The following is a 20,996-nucleotide window of genomic DNA, read 5'->3' on the forward strand; positions in this document are numbered from 1 at the left end:
TAGTAAATGGCCATGCTTGCAGCAAACTAATATAGTTGTCCTGATATATTTTTATTCATACAGTGCCTAATGTTTTATAAATATGCATGAGGCGAGACAAAAGAATGCAGCTATAGTTACACAATTAACAGATTAATTAGGAGATAATAAATTAACTGTTCATACTAGACCATTAATTGGATTTCCTTCTACACATTAATAATCTGCTCGAAGCCATGCAGTCCTAGGACATTTTAAGTACTAGTTTATTCTTCACATATAATGTTTACATTTGTTGAAGAATAAAAGATTAATACAAAGGACCCAATAATAAAAGATACATATTTTCTCTTTCGCTATACTGTGATGACAACCCTGTGATGCCATATTTGTTGAATTTAACTGGTCCCATTGTGTAAACATAGCAGATTGTATTCTTCAATCAATTAATCAGTTTTGTTAATTCTCTGGCTCATGAACACATACGTTTGGCCAGAGTTCTTAAGAATGTAGCAACGTTGTATTGACAGTGCGATGCAGAAGTAAATAGAGAATTTTACGTGTTGCTGTTAACCTTTATGGGAGGGTGAGCAATTTACTTTGCTACCCTGAATGCATGTGATTTTTCAGTTCGCATACCACAAACTTGTGGCACTGTGTATAAATGGGGTTGCTATTCATCATTACTGTTATACTGCTCTCGCGATCTCCATCCATACCTTTGGTGTTTAGTTTCCCCCCTACCAGGTGTGCCACCATTTCCAGCAGTATCACATATTTAAACTAATAAGCTGTCTTGTTTTTTTTTTAAGTTTGTGATGTGTATGGTTGTGGGAGCAATCCTGTCTCTTGAAAGAGCAATTTAACTAGTCCCACTCCCCCACTCTGTTATTTTCCCCACTAGCCCTGCATGTTTTTCCTCTTCAGGTGTCTATCTGTATTGAGTTCTATTTGGAAAGCCAGGCGGGACATTCCAGATTGTAACCACTCATTACATGAGTGATGGATCTCTGTGTCTATTCAGAACCCTGGATATGCATTATCCCTTCTTAGTTCCCAAAGAAGAGCCAGGAGGGGACATGAGAAGTCTTTGGCAGGTAGGATCAAGGATAATCCTAAAGCTTTCTATAGATATGTTAGGAATAAATGAATGACTAGGGTAAGAGTAGGGCCAGTCAAGGATAGTAGTGGGAAGTTGTGCTTGGAGTCCGAGGAGATAGGAGAGTCGCTAAATGAATATTTTTCGTCAGTATTCACACAGGAAAAAGACAATGTTGTCGAGGGGAATACTGAGATTCAGGCTACTAGACTAGAAGGGTTTGAGGTTCATAAGGAGGAGGTGTTAGCAATTCTGGAAAGTGTGAAAATAGATAAGTCCCCTGGGCCAGATGGGATTTATCCTAGGATTCTCTGGGAAGCTTGGGAGGAGATTGCTGAGTCTTTGGCTTTGATCTTTAAGTCACCTTTGTCTATAGGAATAGTGCCAGAAGATTGGAGGATATCAAATGTTGTCCCCTTGTTCAAGAAGGGGAGTAGAGACAACCCCGGTAACTATAGACCAGTGAGCCTTACTTCTGTTGTGGGCAAAGGCTTGGAAAGGTTTATAAGAGATCGGATGTATAATCATCTGGAAAGGAATAATTTGATTAGAGATAGTCAACACGGTTTTGTGAAGGGTAGGTCGTGCCTCACAAACCTTATTGAGTTCTTTGAGAAGGTGACCAAACAGGTGGATGAGGGTAAAGCAGTTGATGTGGTGTATATGGATTTCAGTAAAACATTTGATAAGGTTCCCCATGGTAGGCTACTGCTGAAAATACGAAGGCATGGGATTCAGGGTGATCTAGCAGTTTGGATCCCCTAATTGGCTAGCTGGAAGAAGACAAAGGGTGGTGGTTGATGGGAAATGTTCAGACTGGAGTCCAGTTACTAGTGGTGTACCACAAGGATCTGTTTTGGGGCCACTGCTGTTTGTCATTTTTATAAATGACCTGGAGGAGGGTGTAGAAGGATGGGTGAGTAAATTTGCAGATGACACTAAAGTCGGTGGAGGGTGGAGTTGTGGACAGTGCGGAAAGATGTTACAAGTTACAGAGGGACATAGATAAGCTGCAGCGCTGGGCTGAGAGGTGGCAAATAGAGTTTAATGCAGAAAAGTGTGAGGTGATTCATTTTGGAAGGAATAACAGGAAGACAGAGTACTGGGCTAATGGTAAGATTCTTGGCAGTGTGGATGAGCAGAGAGATCTTGGTGTCCATGTACATAGATCCCTGAAAGTTGCCACCCAGGTTGAGAGAGTTGTTAAGAAGGCGTACGGTGTGTTACCTTTTATTGGTAGAGGGATTGAGTTTCGGAGCCATGAGGTTATGTTGCAGCTATACAAAACTCTGGTGCGGCCGCATTTGGAGTATTGCGTGCAATTCTGGTCGCCGCATTATAGGAAGGATGTGGAAGCATTGGAAAGGGTGCAGAGGAGATTTACCAGAATGTTGTCTGGTATGGAGGGAACATCTTATGAGGAAAGGCTGAGGGACTTGAGGCTGTTTTCGTTAGAGAGAAGAAGGTTAAGAGGTGACTTAATTGAGACATACAAGATGATCAGAGGATTAGATAGAGTGGACAGTGAGAGCCTTTTTCCTCGGATGGTGATGTCTAGCACAAGGGGACATAGCTTTAAATTGAGGGGAGATAGATATAGGACAGATGTCAGAGGTAGGTTCTTTACTCAGAGAGTAGTAAGGGTGTGGAATGCCCTGCCTGCAACAGTAGTGGACTCGCCAACACTAAGGGCATTCAAATGGTCATTGGATAGACATATGGACGATAAGGGAATAGTGTAGATGGGCTTTAGAGTGGTTTCACAGGTCGACGCAACATCGAGGGCCGAAGGGCCTGTACTGCGCTGTAATGTTCTATGTTCTATGTTCTAAATAACAGAGAATGAGGCTTTTTGGCAAAGTTTCGTTGAACTTACTTTGACAGCTTTAGTGTCTACTGGTAAGCTTTGGTTGCAATACAAGCTTAGGTCAGATTGGATTAAAATACAATTGAGTTTTAAAATGCAATTACAGATCATGGTAATTTCTTCAAATCATGATTCACAGTACACAATTACTGATTGATTTAAACAAAAGGAACATGGTGATTTAGCAAAAGCAAACAGCAAAGAAATAGGTTTCAGAAAGTGATAGATTGATTCCGGAATAGATTTTTCCACCCCAACAATTGATTTTTAGGGAGATTAATGCTGTCTTCTTTACAGCTGTAATTGGCTTTAACTAATTTATAATTCTCTCAATTCGGTCAAACTGTCTGTCTGTCAATTTAAGAGGTAAATGTTTTTGTGTAATGTTTCATACCCTGGCTTGCCAATTATGCCTCTAACGTTAATTAGATTGATGTGGAGATTTAATCTAATTAACTGGGTTAATTAGATTATCACAGTTTTCGAAAAGTCACTATGACCCTGACTGACTGTTACCATGGAAATGGAACTGTCCAGCTTGGGAAAGCAGCTGCGTACAGTGGAGTCTTTTGGGCCAGTTGACGTCACTGGCCTTGGATTCTCTAGCAAGTTTCAAGCAACTTGCAAAATGTGAAAATTGAGAGTCGTATCTGATTAGTTCCCAGCTATTCGGCTTTCCGCACTCTCATGGTTAATATGATTTCTCAATGATTTCTCAATTAAACCTTTTATCTATCTCATCTGTAGCGAACCAGAAAAGCTGATTTCTATCATTTCTACTATTTCTAGCTAGTCCCACTCCTCCACTCTGTTATTTGCCCCACTAGCCCTGCATGTTGTTCCCCTTCAGGTGTTTATCTGTATTGAGTTCTATTTGGAAAGCCAGGCAAGGCATTCCAGATGGTAACCACTCATTACATGAGGAAGATTTTTTTTCCTTTTGTTGCCTTTGATTCTTTTACTATTCATTCTAAATCAGTGTCCTCTGATTCTCGTTCCTTCCAGCAAGACAAACAAATTATCTCAATCTACTCTGTCACAATCTACTCTACCTTTGTCACTGGGCTATGCCCCTGCATTTTTGAAAATATGACTTCAACTTTCAACTGACTGCAAATTTTGCAATTTGAAATGAGACTGAACAAACTACTTAAAACTGAAAAGCCCTCTTCCAAGGTGAAGGAAGAAAAGCAAACATGACACACTCTTGGGAGTGTGAAGGGAGGGGAATGCCGTATTATTCAGAGACCCATCTAAACATGTAACTGTCGAAAAAAGACACATCAAAATGGAGAATGCTGGATATTGAAACAATGGCTGCCACAGGCAAACCCACCTAAACCCCCTTTGGAATTACATGATGGGTGCAATACAATAGGCCAGTCTGCAGCCATTGCAAGTGACGCAGGGAGTGTCAAGAACGTTTTCAGCAAAGTAAACAGGCTGAAAAACTGAATTTTTTCTCTCTTTCTTACTCTCTTGGAATAAGTATTATTAACTGATTTAGAAGACTACTTCAGTAGAAATCTACCACCGAAACGAGACCTCGCAATAAATGCAAAATTTGCATCTGACTGCATCCACAGAACTGATTAATCCAAATTGGCCACAATGTTTAACAAGCTAAAGGGCACTTAACCATATATTCTTTGAATTTTTTTCATTGGACTTTGTTATGGGACAGGGCTTAGAAACTCCAAAGGATATTTTGAAGTCCACCTGACCTAAAACTTTTATGTTGAATTTGGCTAGGATGAGCACAAACGCCTTCCCTTCTGGTGTGATTCAACAGTTTTGTAAGACACTTTAATCAAAATAAGCTTTATTCTAAGAACTTAGTTCACACATATATATATATAAACATAGCAAGAATTGTTATCAATTACAAACATAAAGACACCCCACAGCTATTGTAACCTATGTATAACACTTAATGAATCCCCCCTTAACTGTTCCAATTATAAAACAAAATCCTATAAACAAAAAACCCTTTTCAAGGGTGTGGCCCAGCACTCTGCATTCTCGCTTGAATAAGACTGGCTTTCCCTGAGATTCTGACCCAGTCATACCAGCAGGTGTAAACCATTCCGAAAAGCAAACTGTATCTTTTAAGTTATCAATGCAGGTAGCTATAATAAATGTTTTTTTTTTCCTGGAACAGCTCTTGAAAATGAAAATCGAGAGAGGCAGGCCAAAACACTTCTTTTCTCTGTCTGAGTCCACAGTAGTCAAATCTGAAAGTGAAACCAAAATCCTCACAGCCACAGCTCAGCTCCACCCACAAAAATGACATCACTGAAGCCACGTGATAAGACACAAACCTTTCTAAAAGGGAATCTCACATGACAACTTTAACTTCCCTTATTTCTGATAACCATGTGGGTGATGTTGCATTTTATTTCGGGTTTGGCAATAAATACATTTTCTCTTTCTTTAACTCAAGAAACTTTGTTTGATTTGCTCCTTATTGTTCACTGCATAAATAGTTAAATAAATTTGGATTCTGGTAAGACATATCCCAATGAAAAAGAAACTTAAATCTTTGTTCTGACCGGCCGAGGAGATTGAATAGATGGGAGCCAGTTCACTCCTTCTCATCTGGTCGGAACACCCTTATGATTTTGAACACTTCTATCAAATCTCCCCTCGACCTTCTTTAAGTATTATAAGCCCAGCTTCTCAAATCTATTCATGTAACTGAAGTTCCTCACCCTTGGAACCATTCTTGCAAATCTTTTCCCGAAGGCTTTCACAACCTTCTAAAGTGCAGTGTCCATAATTGAGTTCAGTGCATCACTTAAGGCAAAACCAATCTTTTGTAAAGGCTCCTTGCTTTTGTATTCTGTGCCTCTATTAACAAAAGCCCAGGATCCCATATGCCCTTTGAAGTTCTTCCACAAACTACTCTGCCTCCTTCAAAGATTTGGGTGCACGTAACCATGGATTTCTTGTCCTACACCCACTTTAGAATTGTACACTTGTGTTCACATTGCCTCAAAGGACTGGACCTACCTCCTGATATCTCTGTTACATTCCCTTTAGAACTGTACATTTTGGTTTTTATTGTCCGAAAGGACTGCATGTTATTCTTTAACATTTTTTGTGCAATCTTTCAATTGTGAAATAGATGATTGGATTTTCTTTTATGTGCATTATCTGTTCTATATTTGCATTTTGTATTCATTTTAATCTTAACAATTGACTTTGTGCAGTACTGTGATTAAAAATTATCCCAAAAAGACACCATGGCCTTTTATTCACTTAATAGATCTTCTGGTTTTGTTTGAAGTAACAGTATTTTAGCAGTCTGACAAAAATAAATACTTGCGTTAAATACTTGATGTTGAATATCTCTGAAAATATGTGCAGTTTATTAGTATTTATCAGGGAATACATAATTTGATATATTTGATTTAAATTATTTATTCAGGATATTATGTAATATTCACAAGTTGTTTGCCTACTGATGAATATAGTGGAACTAGATGTTTTGTTTTGTTTTCTTACAATTCACCTCGGTCCAATTGTGAATTGTGAACTAATTTTGAACACCATACCACAAGTAGCAACCTGTGTTTCCCCAGGTTTTAATCTACTGTTGTGATTTTATTTTTCCATCACCTCCTTCAAGTTCCCTGATATCAATTTGTGTTGGTCAAGGTTGACAGTGTATGTCCTCCAGTGCCCAGAACCAAGTGACACTTACGTGTGGGCCTGGACTGTCGTTATTGGAAGGTCATTGGATCTTGGCAGGGAACATTTTGTTGGATCTGATTTTGGACTTGCATTGCACTTTTGAGCAGTTTCCAGCGGAAGTCAAGTGAGTCAGTGGTGAACAGCTGTCGAACCCCACCCTACTTCTTTGTCTAAGGATTATTTGCTTCAGAGAATAGTCCGTTCAGCTCACATTCAAATTAAACATGACCAATTTGTGGTCTGCTCAGTTCAGCTGTATTTGCACCACTTAAAGCTGAGCTGCCTTATTTCTCATAAAAATCATGTCTAAATATACAGGTGCAAAAGGTCAACTGTCTGATTGAGAAACATGTCAGACAGGTGATTTATTAAAGGCATATTTGAAGTTTGGGCTACAATTGTGTTCATACGTTCTTGTGTGAGTTGAGATCAGTTTTAAGGCATTGACATCAGCTTGTTACATACTGGTGGCAAACATATGTCCCTTATTAACCACATAGTTTCTGGGAGTGCAACTCATGGACCCTGATTCATCAATTTCTAAGTTCAGTACCTATGACCAAAGTTTTATTCCGTTTAAACTAAACTTGGTGCTCGATCGCGGCAGACTCAGGAGGCGACGAAGCCGGTAAATCTCGCGAGAGGCCTCTTGTGAGATTTATCGGCCACATCACGCCTCGCGAGATCGAGCAAGATTTCACAAGGTGTTGCAAACTGAATTCCGCCCATTCAGGTTGGGTTACAGATTTGCATATTCAAGTGAGTAGTTAGTTTCACTTGAATATGTCTATGCCGGATCCACCCAGCACCCGGGAGTGAATAGCCTCACCTCGGACAACATGCCCCGGTGCCATCTGATTTCCACAAACCAGGCATATCGGCACTTGGGGTGGGAGGGGGGTCTCCCCGGCATTTGGGACCTCCCAGGTGGTCGGGCTCTGAACAGGGTGGTACACTGGCACTCCCAATGCCACCCAGGCATTGTGGCACTGCCAGCCTGGCACCCTGGCAGTGCCATCCATGTACCCTGACTGTGCCACTTGGGTGACACCCTGGCAATTCCACGTGGTACTGGCAGGGGCATTGCCATGGTGCCAGACTGGCAGTGCCAAGGTGCCCAAGTGATATCTTGCCCATGCCTGGCATTGGGCCAGGGGTGTCCTGGCCTTATCAGGTGGGAATGCGGGGGGGCCAAATGACCCCTTAATTTGGAATTTTGTATACGGATAATTGTTGTATTTTTGAATCTCTTGACAAAAAAACAACTCCCAGCATTGAACTCCATTCAGCTAATTTCCAAGGCTGAAAGTGAGATATTGACCTATCTCTGACCCTTCCTTGAGGTCCAGTGCTGGCAATGTTGCTTCATAATCTCAGGCTTTAGGTGTGCTCCAAGTGTTGAGCGATGTTAAATAATTCACTGCCATCAGGGAGATCTTTGAAACAGTACTTTACTTCAAAGACTTAAATAATGCATTAGCGAAAGATGTTTATATTTCTTATCCTGATCCAACATTATTGCACATTAATACACCAAGCATCAGGTATAATATAAAGGTACATATACAATGGGAAAGCCCAATGACAAGTGTGGGAATAAAGAATTCTGCCGCCAGCGAACAGCGCGCCGCTGAGAAACACGTGGCTGGGGGAGTGCAGAATCCAGCCCATTATGCTTGACTTTGATACTTTCCTTCAAAGTTGATTATTGTTTGAAGCGTGTCTGTTTTATTAATTATTTCACTTGTATTTTATCTTTTTGTTTTTCAGTGAAATAATGGAAACTTGAGTCAGTTTGGCTAGAAGCAGAGTTAGGGTAAGTTATTTCATCTCCATTCTTCGTAGCCATGGACAAAATTTTGACAGAGATGTTTTATTTGTAAGTGTGGGCGCACAGTTTTTGAAAGAAAAGTAACATTTCCAATATTTGGTGAAATTTGTCTGTAAACGTTACTATCAGAGGATGGTGACTTCTCCTCTCTGGAGTAAACTCTAACACAATTCTTCTTTCTTTTGAACTGTGTGCCAATTAAACAAACTAATCTCTATTATATTTCATGGATTACATTTTTATGTTGCAAAAAATGCTGTTCAGGAATTTAAAATTTAATACATAATACTGTGACAACAGAAAGCATGTATTATTAGATCTTGTTTCAAAAATCTGATTTTCTCTTGCCATGAAGTGTCTCCGCAATGGAAAAATAGAAAGCTTTATGTGTGAACTCTAATGTTATATGCGACTGTATTAAAGAAATGTTTTTTATAACACTTTCTCCACCCCAACTGCCACAAAAAGAAATTAACAGAAAGAGTAAACATGGATAATATAATAGAGGTAATACATTCAGATCTTCAAGTGGCCTTCAATAAAGTGCATGCATAGTGGACTCATGAGCAAGATCAGAGCATGTGGTGGTGCGGATAGACAGCAGAATAGATCATCAGCTGGCTATAAAACAGAAAACTAGGGTAGAGGTTACAGTGAATGTCTCAGATTGGCAAATGGTGGGATGTGGTTCACAAGGATCAGTGCTGGAACAATTTTCATGAACAATTTGGAATTGAAGATCAGGGGCAGGATTCTCTGACCCCCCCCCCCCCCCCCCGCCGTGTCGGGGAATCGCTGGTGGGCGGCGTGAATCCCGCCCCCGCTGGCCGCCAAATTCTCCGGCACCGAAAATTTGTCGGAGGCTGGAATCGCGCCGCACCGGTTGTCGGCCCCCCCCATGGCGATTCTCCAGCCCGCAATGGGCCAAAGTCCCGCTTCTGTCATACGAGTCCCGCCGGCGTGAATCAAACCACCTCTTTTCCCTGCGGGACTGGCGGCACGGGCGGGCTCTGGGGTCCTGGGGGGGGGGGGGGCGCGGGGCAATCTGGCCCTGGGAGGTGCCCCCACGGTGGCCTGGCCCGCGATCGGGGCCCACCTATCTGCAGGCGGGCCCGTGCCGTGGGGGCATTCTTTTCCTTCCGCCTCGGCCATAGCCTCTGGGATGGCCGATGCGAAAGTGACCCCCCCTGCGCATGTGCGGGGATGACGTCAGCAGTCGCTGACGCTCCCGCGCATGCGCGGACTTCCGCCGACGGGCGAAGTCCGTTCGGCCTTGGCTGGCGTGGCGCCAAAGGCCTTTCCCGCTGGCCTGCGGCACACCAACCACTCTGGCGTGTGCCTAGCCCCTCAAGGTGAGGGCTTGGCCCCTAAAGGTGCGGAAAATTCCGCACCTTTGGGGCGGCCCGACGCCGGAGTGGTTCCCGTCACTCCATCCTGCCGGGACCCTCCGCCCGCCGGGTAGGGGAGATTCCCGGCCCTGAAGTACAATTTCAAAATGTGTGACAAAACCAAATTGGAAAGGCTTGATTCACTCAAAGGAAGGAGATGTATATCGAGAATGTGCATTGTTGCTGATTACTGCAATGAGAGCGAGAAAAACCTAGACCTGCCATGTTACAGCACTCAAATATGACTTTACTTTTAAGAAGACGTGGGGTGAAATTCTCCGGAAACGGCGCGATGTCCGCCGACTGGCGCCCAAAACGGCGCAAATCAGTCGGGCATCGCGCCGCCCCAAAGGTGCGGAATGCTCTGCACCTTTGGGGGCTGAGCCCCAACCTTAAGGGGCTAGGTCGGCGCCGGACGAATTTCCGCCCCGCCAACTGGCGGAAAAGGCCTTTGGTGCCTCGCCAGCTGGCGCGGAACTGACATCTCCGGGCGGCGCATGCGTGGGAGCGTCAGCGGCCGCTGACGGCATTCCCGCGCATGCGCAGTGGAGGGAGTCTCTTCCGCCTCCGCCATGGTGGAGACCGTGGCGAAGGCGGAAGGAAAAGCGTGCCCCCACAGCACAGGCCCGCCCGCGGATCGGTGGGCCCCGATCGCGGGCCAGGCCACCGTGGGGGCACCCCCTGGGGCCAGATCGCCCCGCGCCCCCCCCAGGACCCCGGAGCCCGCCCGCGCCGCCTTGTCCCACCGATAAGGTAGGTGGTTTAATCCACGCCGGCGGGACTGGCATTTTAGCGGCGGGACTTCGGCCTATCCGGGCCGGAGAATCGCGGGGGGGGGGGGGGGGGGCGGGGGCCGCCAACCGGCGCAGCGCTATTCCAGCCCCCGCCGAATATCCGCTGGTGGAGAATTCGGCAACCGGCGGGGGCGGGATTCACGCCAGCCCCAGGCGATTCTCCGACCCGGCGGGGGGTCGGAGAATCTCGCCCCAGATGTGACAAAAAGACCCTTTATAATCTCAGTGGGAGAATAGGTTATTTCTCGTCTCATGTCAGAAACATTACAAAATAATGTGAAATGTTGTTTCGCCTATTCATTTGAATACGTTCACTGCATATAATTGAAATTGGCTTCACCAAGAATTGATGACTTAAAACATTTGTTGTTGCAGTTTTTAACATTGCACATGGCCCCACTTGTACATCCAGCTGCAATCAAGATGTAAATCTGACCAGGCCGACTGAATGGCAGCTGAAAACACCTGCCAATCTTCATGAATCCTGACAGTTTTATATTCAGTTTGCAGCTGTTTACACAAGGATCACTCTTAGGAATTGGCAGCCCTAATGTAGGTCTTTTGCAGTGCAATGTCAGCTGAGAAGTATTAATTCATGGCTAAAAACCTTTTACTGGCTGGATGTGCTCGTAGGTTTACTTAAGGGGATGCAAGTTAGATAAGTACATGAGAAGAAAAGGAATGGAAGAACTTATTGACTGGCTGAGATGACGTAGAGCAGGAGGAGGGTTAATTGGGCGGACACAAACATCAGCAAAGACCTCAGCTTAATGGTGCTTCAGTGCGACAAATGCTATGTAATATTTGGTTGTGTTTTAGATTTACAACAACCTCACAGTCTCATAATTAATTTATGTAAAAGGTTGCCGCTGGAGTTGTTTGTAGTCAGGGGCAGACTTAGTGTGGGACATTTGAAATGCGAATGTGAGGTTGGGATTAAAATTTTCTGCCGCACAACATCGGGGCACGCACTAACACTCAGACAGTTGCCTTTATTGTGTTGCAAATGAATTGAGAACTGCCCCAGAAATATTGTGAAAAACATTTATGACCAGAATAAAACTGACTGTTATGTGGCTTTTCTCTGAAAATTCAAATATAATGGGAGTATTAATGACTATTGTCCTGCTTCCTCCCTTAATGGTCTTGGTGGTTACTGCAAATGAGTAAATGACCAACCAGAACCACACAAAACTGCCATTCAGTAAATGTTTAGTGTATATCAGGGACATATGAACATTCATCGAAATTAGGAACAGGAGTTGGATATTCTCCTCCTTGAGCCTGCTGCACAATTTGATAACATCATTCCTGATCTAATTATGGCCTCAACACTACCTTCCTGTCTACTTCCTATACCCTGACTCCCTTGTCATTCAAGATGATATCTGACTCAGCTTTTAAAATATTCAATGACATTGGGTTGGATTCTCTGTAGCCCACCACCAATAACGGGGTTCCAGACTGGTGGAGAATTGAGCGTCGGGCTAAAAATGGCACTGCCGCCCCGTTCCGAAGCTCTGGTCTTCCCCCCCCCCCCCCCCCCCATTTCCGTCCCCCCCATGCCTGTGGCAATGAGCTACAGGCCTCTGGCTGGCAGGAGGATGCAAAAGGGTCATTATCACCCATTTGCATCTGAGTAACAGGCTGGAAGCTGATTCTCCTGGCCCCTATGATGCTCCAGGCCTCTCAGCCGGGATTCTAAGAGTGTGGATTAGTCCAGGTATTTTCAAGCATGGCCCTTACCCGGTGGACCCTGTGGTGAGTCAAGGGGATAAGTGTCTGAAGTAGATGCCCCCCAACATCCAGAAAAGGGCCCCGCACAACATACATCCTGCCCCCTAGCCCCCCACCTCCCTAACAGACCTCCAACAGAGACTCCCTCCATCAGACCCCCCAATTAGACCCATCCATCAGAGCCCTCCCCCCATCAGAGATCCCCTACCATCAGAGACCCCTGTCTGAAAGCTGAAGATAGTCCAGGCAGTAGAGTGAAATATCATTGCATTTTCACTTATTCTTTTCTAACATCTGCTGCCTCAGATATAAATGTTTAAAGCATTAACTTGGAAAGCCCATTTTACTTTAAAGAGCTTGAAATCCCTTCACAGCCTTTGAAATGCAGATCTTCCATTTAATTTCACACAGCAGTACATTACATTGGCCAGTGATTGACGGTGTTATTACTCCAGAGTAATAAAACTTGGTGGATTGTTTATTGATCTTTCCCTTCACTCTTGAATGAATCTCCATGCCTGTGTGGGTTTCTTCCGGGTGCTCCGGTTTCCTCCCACAAGTCCCGAAAGACGTGCTGTTATGTAATTTGGACATTCTGAATTCTCCCTCTGCCGACTCGAAGGTGCCGGAAAGTGGTGACTAGGGGCTTTCACAGTAACTTCATTGTAGTGTCAATGGAAGCCTACTTGTGACAATAAAGGTTATTATAAAGATTATTATTATCTCTATTACTCTGCATTGATGCTAACCACAATGTTTATAAGCACTCTTTCTATGATTGACAGTCCCTCATCACATCAAAGGCAGTTTGTGCTTCCTGCTGTGAAAAAGGGGAAGTCACTGCAAGCACTTAGTTGCTTTTTATGTGGTGAGGATCTGTCAATCATAACAAGAGTGTTTACAAACATTGTCGTTAGTATCGAAGCAGGGTAATGGAGATGCATTCAAGCAAGGGAAAGATAGGTCAACAATCCAGCAAGCAGCTGTCTTTGGATGAATAAAACTACCAATCACTGGCTCATGCAATGTATTGCTGTGTGAATTTGAATGGAAGATCTGCATTTCATAGGCTGTTAAGGGATTTAAAGCTCTTTGAAGTGTACTGGGCTTTGCAGGAAGCCTCAGGATTGGATTGCATTGGATTTGCTTATTTTCACGTGTACTAAAGTTCAGTGTATTGTTCTGCGTGCAGCTCAGGCAGATGAAAAGAAAAAACATAATAGGGCAAACATAGAATTCATAGAATCATAGACTTTACAGTGCAGAAGGAGGCCATTCGGCCCATCGAGTCTGCACCGTAGACCAAAGAGCACCCTACCCAAGGTCAACACCTCCACCCTATCCCCATAACCCAGTAACCCCACCCAACACTAAGGGCAATTTTGGACACTAAGGACAATTTAGCATGGCCAATCCACCTAACCTGCACATCTTTGGACTGTGGGAGGAAACCAGAGCACCCGGAGGAAACCCACGCACACACGGGGGTACATTGGCGAGACCATGCAGACGCTGCAACAACGAATGAACGGACATCGCGCAACAATCACCAGGCAGGAATGTTCCCTTCCAGTCGGGGAACACTTCAGCAGTCAAGGGCATTCAGCCTCTGATCTCCGGGTAAGCGTTCTCCAAGGCGGCCTTCAGGACCCGCGACAACGCAGAATCGCCGAGCAGAAACAAGTTCCGCACACATGAGTGCGGCCTCAACCGGGACCTGGGATTCATGTCACATTACATTCATCCCCCACCATCTGGCCTGCGAAATCCTGCCAACTGTCCTGGCTTGAGACAATTCACACCTCTTTAACCTGGGGTTACCCCATCTCTGGATCTGTAAAGATTTAATCACCTGCTAATGCTCGCATTCCTAGCATTGTTTGGCATCTTTGACTTTGTCTATATATGTGTTTCTGGAACAGACCTCTTCATTCACCTGAGGAAGGAGCAGCGCTCCGAAAGCTAGTGACATCGAAACAAACCTGTTGGACTTTAACCTGGTGTTGTAAGACTTCGTACTGTGCTCACCCCAGTCCAACGCCGGCATCTCCACATCATATATATATATATAAACAGAGAAAGAATTTTAAAAATCAATTACAAACATAAAGACACCACACAGCAACAGCAATCTATGTACATAACACTTAATGAATTCCCCCTTAGCTGTTCCAATTCAGTAACAAAATCCAATAAACCAGCACACTGTATTCTCACTTGAATGAGACTGGTCCTTTTCCTGAAATTCTGATCCAGGTCTTGCCAGCAGATTCAAACTCCTTCCGGAAATCAACTCTATCTTTAAATTTACTAAGGCACTTAGCCACATCCAATGTGCTTTTTACTGGAATAACTTTTAAAATGAAAACAGATAAAAACTTGGAAAACACTTCTTTATCCTTCTTAGTCCACAGCAGTCAAACTGAAAGTGAAAACCTCCTCTCGCCTCACAGCCACAGCCCAATGTGCTACAAGTCACATGATAAGAGACTAAACCTTTCTTAAAGGGACACTCAAATCACACTAATGATAACCTTAATTAACTGAGCTTACCCGAGTACCTTTTCCGAGCTTCTGAAATGTCAAGTATCCTTGAGATTCCAGCCTTGGCCACCTTGCAGCCACTTCTCTGTAATGGCCGCCATCATGTTACACATATTTTTATTTGAGCCAGCAACTCATAAATTTTGTTACAGATACTATGTGCATTCAGTTTCAGAGCCTTTAGGTCTATCTTTCTCCTAATTTGGCAACTCTAAGGACACGATTCACGCCCAACTTCGTGTCAGTCTGAGGCTGTTGAATCTCGCGAGGCTGTTGAATATCTGCTCGCTGGATTTACCTGCCACCCTATACTCAACGACCATACCTGGGAGACCTGCCAGGGCGTAATTTACTACTGATCCACACAAATGTGGACCAGGTGTAACGACACTTGGAGGGGTCTCCCAGGTCATTGGAGACCCCTGGGTGGTCGGGGACAGGGCAGAGCAGCATCCAGGCACCTTAGCACTTCCTGCTTGGCCCCCTAGCAGTATCACCCTGTCACTGCCAGTGTGCCTGGTGGCATTGCCAGGATTCCAGGGGCACAGCCAAGGTGCCCGGGTGACAGTTTGACACTTTCAGGGGTCTGGCCCAGGCCTGAGGAGGCCCTTGCCAGGTCGAAGGTGTGAGGGGGTTCCCAGGGGCCTCTCCAAAATTGGGGGAGTGAAGGGGGGTCAATAAAAAGGGGGGGCCTGACACGGAGTGGGGGGGGGGGGGGGTTGCTTGCGGGGGGGGGGGGGGGGGGGAGATCGGGGCTGACGGTCAAAATGGCAATCTGAAACTCGCCAGCCAGAAATCCCTCTAAGTGCTGCCACAACAGAGAGAATCTCCCCAAGGCCAAAACAAACGGAAAGTGCTGTTGGATAGCAGGATATTTCTCCGCACTGCAGGTGCCGAAAAACACCCCGCTCGACCTGCCATTCAGCGGACTTTAACTGAAGTCTACTGAATCATACCCCAGACTTATCTGATGATGCACTTTTAAGTTTGTACACTATCCATTACTGCAATGCTTTGACTTTCATTACTCTTATTGCTGACTTGTTTTCTTGCCTTGTCCTTGCCCTTTAATTTACCACATCTTCCATCACATGATCCCATCCCCCTACTATTTTGTTCCAATCCTTCTCTGCTGCCTAAGTTATTCAATTTCCAAAACACTGGTCCCAGCACATTTCAGGTGAAGACCATTCCAATGGTCCAGCTCTCATTTTATCCAGTACTGGTGCCAGTGCCCCATGAATTGAAACCCATTTTTCCATGCATCAATCTTTGACCAGCACATGCACTTCCCGGATCTAATTTAACCTACGCTAACTTTCTCATTTTTCAGGTAATAACCCAGAGATAAATACTTTTGAGGTTCTCCAAGTTCCTCCCCAACCCTGAGCAAATGCCTTGAACAATGGCACCAGGCTGGCAACACAACCTTCTATGTACTCTTGCTCTTGGCGACAAGGAAATGTGTCTATCGCCCAATCTATACTGTCCCCTACCACCAATGCATTCCGTTTTACTCTGCCCCACTTGAATTGCTTCATGTGCCATGGTCAATTTGTTCATCCATCCTGCATACTTTTACTTTCTAGAAACTGGGTAACATATGCTCTTTTGCCATGACATTCTTTAGCATGAAATGATCTGATTGAATTTGAATATTTTCTTAAAAGATAGGGCTCCAACAATCAATACTTTGTTCAATTCTTCATGGCTTGGCAAGTCTAATTGGTTGGAGCAAGATGATTGGCAAAATTACTTTGATTACAGGAGAAAAGTGGAGATATGTTGTTTACGCAACCTGCCACAAGGTTAATCAGTAACTGAACAATTTGTGCTTTTGGCAGAGGTGTATCTATCACCGCCAATGGTCGGGGGCCTTTGAAAGAGGCCCCGCGGTGGTTCTCCGCGGTCGACCGGCTGAGTTCCTGCCAGCGTGGTTCTAACATGATTCCACGCGGCGGGAGCTCAGACCTGCGGCCGTCCTGGTGGGGGGATGGGGGATCAGACACCGGGGGGTCCTCCACGACGGCCAGGCCCGCGAACGGGGGCCACCGATCGGCGGGCACATGCGATCTGGGGGGTGGCCTACCTTCTTCCACACCGGCCCGCTGTGTGGCTCCGCCATGTTGCGCGAGCCCAGTGAGGAAGCGGCTGGCACACTCATGCGCGGACCTGTGGCCGGCCGCAGGCAATGCAGGGCCGTGTATCGGTGCCGGCACTGCGTGCAGCACTCCGGCGCCGTGCTGGCCCCCTGTGGGCCATGGAATCGCTGGGCCGGGAGGCCCGTTGACGCCGGTGTGAAACACTCCGGTGTTTATGCCAGCATCAACACTTAGCCGGGATTTTAGAGAATCCCAGCCTATATTCCCAGACCCTAATGATTAGATCTAGTCTCCTGTAAACAAAGACAATCTCAGACATCAACCAGTCTGATGTAATCTACTTTACTGAAAACACTGAGGCGCAACAAAGTGATTCTACAAAAGTTAGCGATATATGCTGCGAGACTCGATAACCCCAAAAAAGGGAGCAGGATGGTGATGGGCAATTCACCTGTGCCCATTGCAGGTACAATGTATTGCCTGTTAATGTAAATGATTGTAGTGTGCAGCCAGCAATAAACATGCTGTTGTGTGGCTCTGCATGCCTGAACTGTGGCTGCAAAATAGTGAAAGAGTAGTATGACTCAAAATTAGCCTCCATGACTTAAAAGAATCCTGCATCTTCTAAAGAGGAACTGCATTCTGTCTGAAGAAAGTGTGTGAAGTGATTTTACAACTGATTCTGACCTGGGAAAGGAACAGTAATGACACAAGATGGCAGGGAGAAGACTGAAAGATTTTTTGCACCGCTGAGGAGGTCTTGGTGCAGGGGGATGGGATGAGGAGAGATGTTTAGTGGAATTCTCCGTTCCTGAGACTAAGTGTCGACGCTAGGGCAGGATTCGCGGACTTCCATGACAGCAAAACTGGCGCAACCCCTGGACCGATTCAGCGACCATTGAAGGGCTAGCACTGGCGTCACGTGGCGCACAATCGATTCCAATGTGAAACGGTGCGGGATTCGCCGTGTCCGGGATCGACACTCGGGAGGCTGACATGCTGTAGCTGCATATACACACTTGACTCCCCACACACATTCATCCCAGCCAACAAGACGGCACTGGTTGCACTGGAATGCGTCCATCCCGCTGATGAGTCAGCTGGGGCCAGGGGGGGGGGGGGCCCTAAGTACACAGTGGGCTGTCAGCTGCATGGTTGCCTTGCTGGCTGCAGCAATGATGTTCTGGGTCCGTCCTGCCCAAGCCCACGGCCCACCTCCTGGCCATGCCCCCCCTACTTCCCCTGCCCTGACAGAAGCCTCCTGGCCAGCAGCACAACTGTCACCAAACTATGGCGACGTTGGACACTTTCCGTACCCCTCCCTCAGCAGCCACGGTGCCTGTTTCACGATTTTATTTTTAATTAAACATTTTATTGTGGTATTTTTGGTTTTACAACAACGACAAATTAAACAACATACATAAGTCCATAAACATAGTGCAAAAAGCCTGCTTCCTCCCTTACAAGTCTCACCTTTGGTAACCCCTTACTCTAAACTAAACTAAACCCCCCCCCGCCCCCGCCTTTTGCTGACGGTTAATTTTCTGCGAAGAATTCGCCGAACGGTTACCACCTCCGGGCGAACCCTAACAGTGACCTTCTCAAGTCGAACTTGATTTTCGCCAAACAGAGAAAGCTAGCCATGTCCGATAGCCAGGTCTCCCGACTTCGGGGGCTTTGAGTCCCTCCAAGCTAATAGTACCCGTCCCCAGGCTAGCAGGGAGGCAAAGGCCAGAACGTCTGCCTCTTTCTCCTCCTGGATTCCCGGATCTTCCGACACCCCAAAAATCACCACCTCCGGACTCGGTGCCACCCTTGTTTTTAACACGGTGGACATGATGTCTGCAAACCCCTGCCAGAATCCCCTAAGCTTTGGGCATGCCCAGAACATATGGCCATGGTTTGCTGCCCCCCCCCCCCCCGCACACCTTGCACACCTGTCTTCTACACCAAAGAACCTGCTCATCCATGCCACTGTCATGTGAGCCCGGTGAACAACATTGAACTGTATCAGGCTGAGCCTGGCACATGTTGTGGACGCTACTCAACGCATCCGCCCAGAGACCATCTCTCCTCTTAACTCCTTTTCCCATTTGTGCTTCAGCTCCTCAGTCTGCATGAGCTCCTTATAGATGTTGGAGACCTTCCCTTCTCCCACCCCCCCTCTGGAAACTACGCTATCCTGAATCCCCCTTGGTGGTGGCAGCGGGAAGGTTGAGATTTGTCTACGGAGGAAGTCCCGCACCTGCAGGTACCTAAATTTGTTTCCTCTCCCCAATCCAAATTTCTCCTCCAGCTTCTTCAAGTTAGGAAAGGTCCCGTCTATGAACATATCCTCCATCCTCTCAATTCCTGCCCTCTGCCATCTCCGATACCCCCCGTCCATCCTTCCCGTGGCAAACCGGTGGTTCTTGCAGATTGGGGACCTAACCGTTGCTCCCTCTGCTCCCACATGCTTCCACCATTGTCACCAGACTCTCAGGGCCGCCACCACCACAGGGCTGGTGGACTACCACGCTGGCGGGGATGGCAGAGGCGCCGCTATCAAGGCCCCCAAGCTGGTGCCCTTACATGAAGCCGCCTCCATACGCTCCCATGCCGACCCCACCACCCACCACCCACTTACTGATGATGGCTATATTCGCCACCCAATAATAGTTACTGAAGTTAGGGCTGCACGGTGGCACAGTGGTTAACATTGTTGCCTACGGCGCTGAGGACCCGGGTTCGAATCCCGGCCCTGGGTCACTGTCCGTGTGAAGTTTGCACATTCTCCCCGTGTCTGCATGTGTTTCCCCCCTACAACCCAAAAGATGTGCAGGATAGGTGGATTGGCTACGCTAAATTGCCCCTTAATCGGAAAAAATAATTGGGTACTCTAAATTTTTTTTAAAAAATAGTTACTGAAGTTTGGCAGCGCCAGCCCGTCCTCGCCCCGACTCCGCTCAATCATCCCCTTTTTTACTCGTGGGGTCTTGCCCGCCCATACGAAGCCTGTGATACCTTTGTTAATCCGTATAACAAAGGTCCGCGGAATAAAGATGGGGAGACATTGGAACACAAATAGGAATCTCGGAAGGACCGTCATCTTTACCGTCTGGATCCTCCCAGCTAGTGACAGTGGGAGCGGGTCCCACCTCCGAAAATCGTCCTTCATTTGGTCCACTAGCCGGGCCAGTGTAAATTTGTGTAACCGTTCCCATTCCCATGCCACTTGGATACTTAGAGACCTAAAACATCCCCCTACCACTCCAAACGGCAGTTCCTCCAGTCGCCTCTCCTGTCCCCTTGCCTGGAACGCGAACATCGCATTTTTCCCCAGATTTAGTTTGTACCCCGGAAACCGGCCAAATTCCCCCAGAATCCTCATGATTTCTTCCATCCTCTCCTCTAGGTCCGATACATACAGGAGCAGAATCAGCAAGATCGTGGCCTGTGATATCGTCGGGGGAAGCACCCCTCTCTCCCTTGCCTCATTGAATATCCTCATCAACATCGGTTCCAATATCCCAGCGAACCTTTTATAGAACTCCGCTGGGTACCCGTCCGGCCCCAGAACTTGACCCGACTGCATGGCCTTCAGACCCTCCGCTATCTCTTTGATCCTGATCGGGGCTCCCTAGCACTTCTACCAGCTCCCCATCCACCTTCGGGAAATTCAGCACCATAGGAAGTGCCTCATCCCCTCTGGCCCCGGTAGGGGTTCCGACCCATACAGCCGACTATAAAAATCCTTAAACGCCTTATTCACCCCTGCTGAGTCTCCCGCCAGGTTCCCGTCTCCATGCTTTACTTTACCTATCTCTCTGGCTGCCTCCCTCTTTCTAAGCTGCTGTGCAAGCATTCTGCTGGCCTTCTCTCCATGCTCATAAATTGCCCCCCTCACCTTTCTCAGCTGCTCCACCGCTCTCCCTGTGGTTACCAAGCGGTACTCCGCCTGTAGCCTCCGCTGTTCTCTT

The 20,996-nt window shown here is 46.3% G+C and overlaps 1 protein-coding gene across 9 annotated transcripts in view; it reads left to right on the forward strand.

Annotated features, from left to right (window-relative positions):
* The window catches only part of chl1b (cell adhesion molecule L1-like b), a 1,336,546-nt gene that overhangs the window by 280,589 nt on the left and 1,034,961 nt on the right, over positions 1-20,996 (forward strand). For all 9 annotated transcript variants that reach the window (XM_072472185.1, XM_072472186.1, XM_072472184.1 and 6 more), the window contains one exon: positions 8,412-8,457. The gene's annotated coding sequence lies outside the window, so the exon portion shown is untranslated. The remainder of the gene's footprint in view (positions 1-8,411; positions 8,458-20,996) is intronic.

Source organism: Scyliorhinus torazame, chromosome 13 (assembly GCF_047496885.1).
Source record: "Scyliorhinus torazame isolate Kashiwa2021f chromosome 13, sScyTor2.1, whole genome shotgun sequence".
NCBI lineage: Eukaryota > Metazoa > Chordata > Chondrichthyes > Carcharhiniformes > Scyliorhinidae > Scyliorhinus > Scyliorhinus torazame.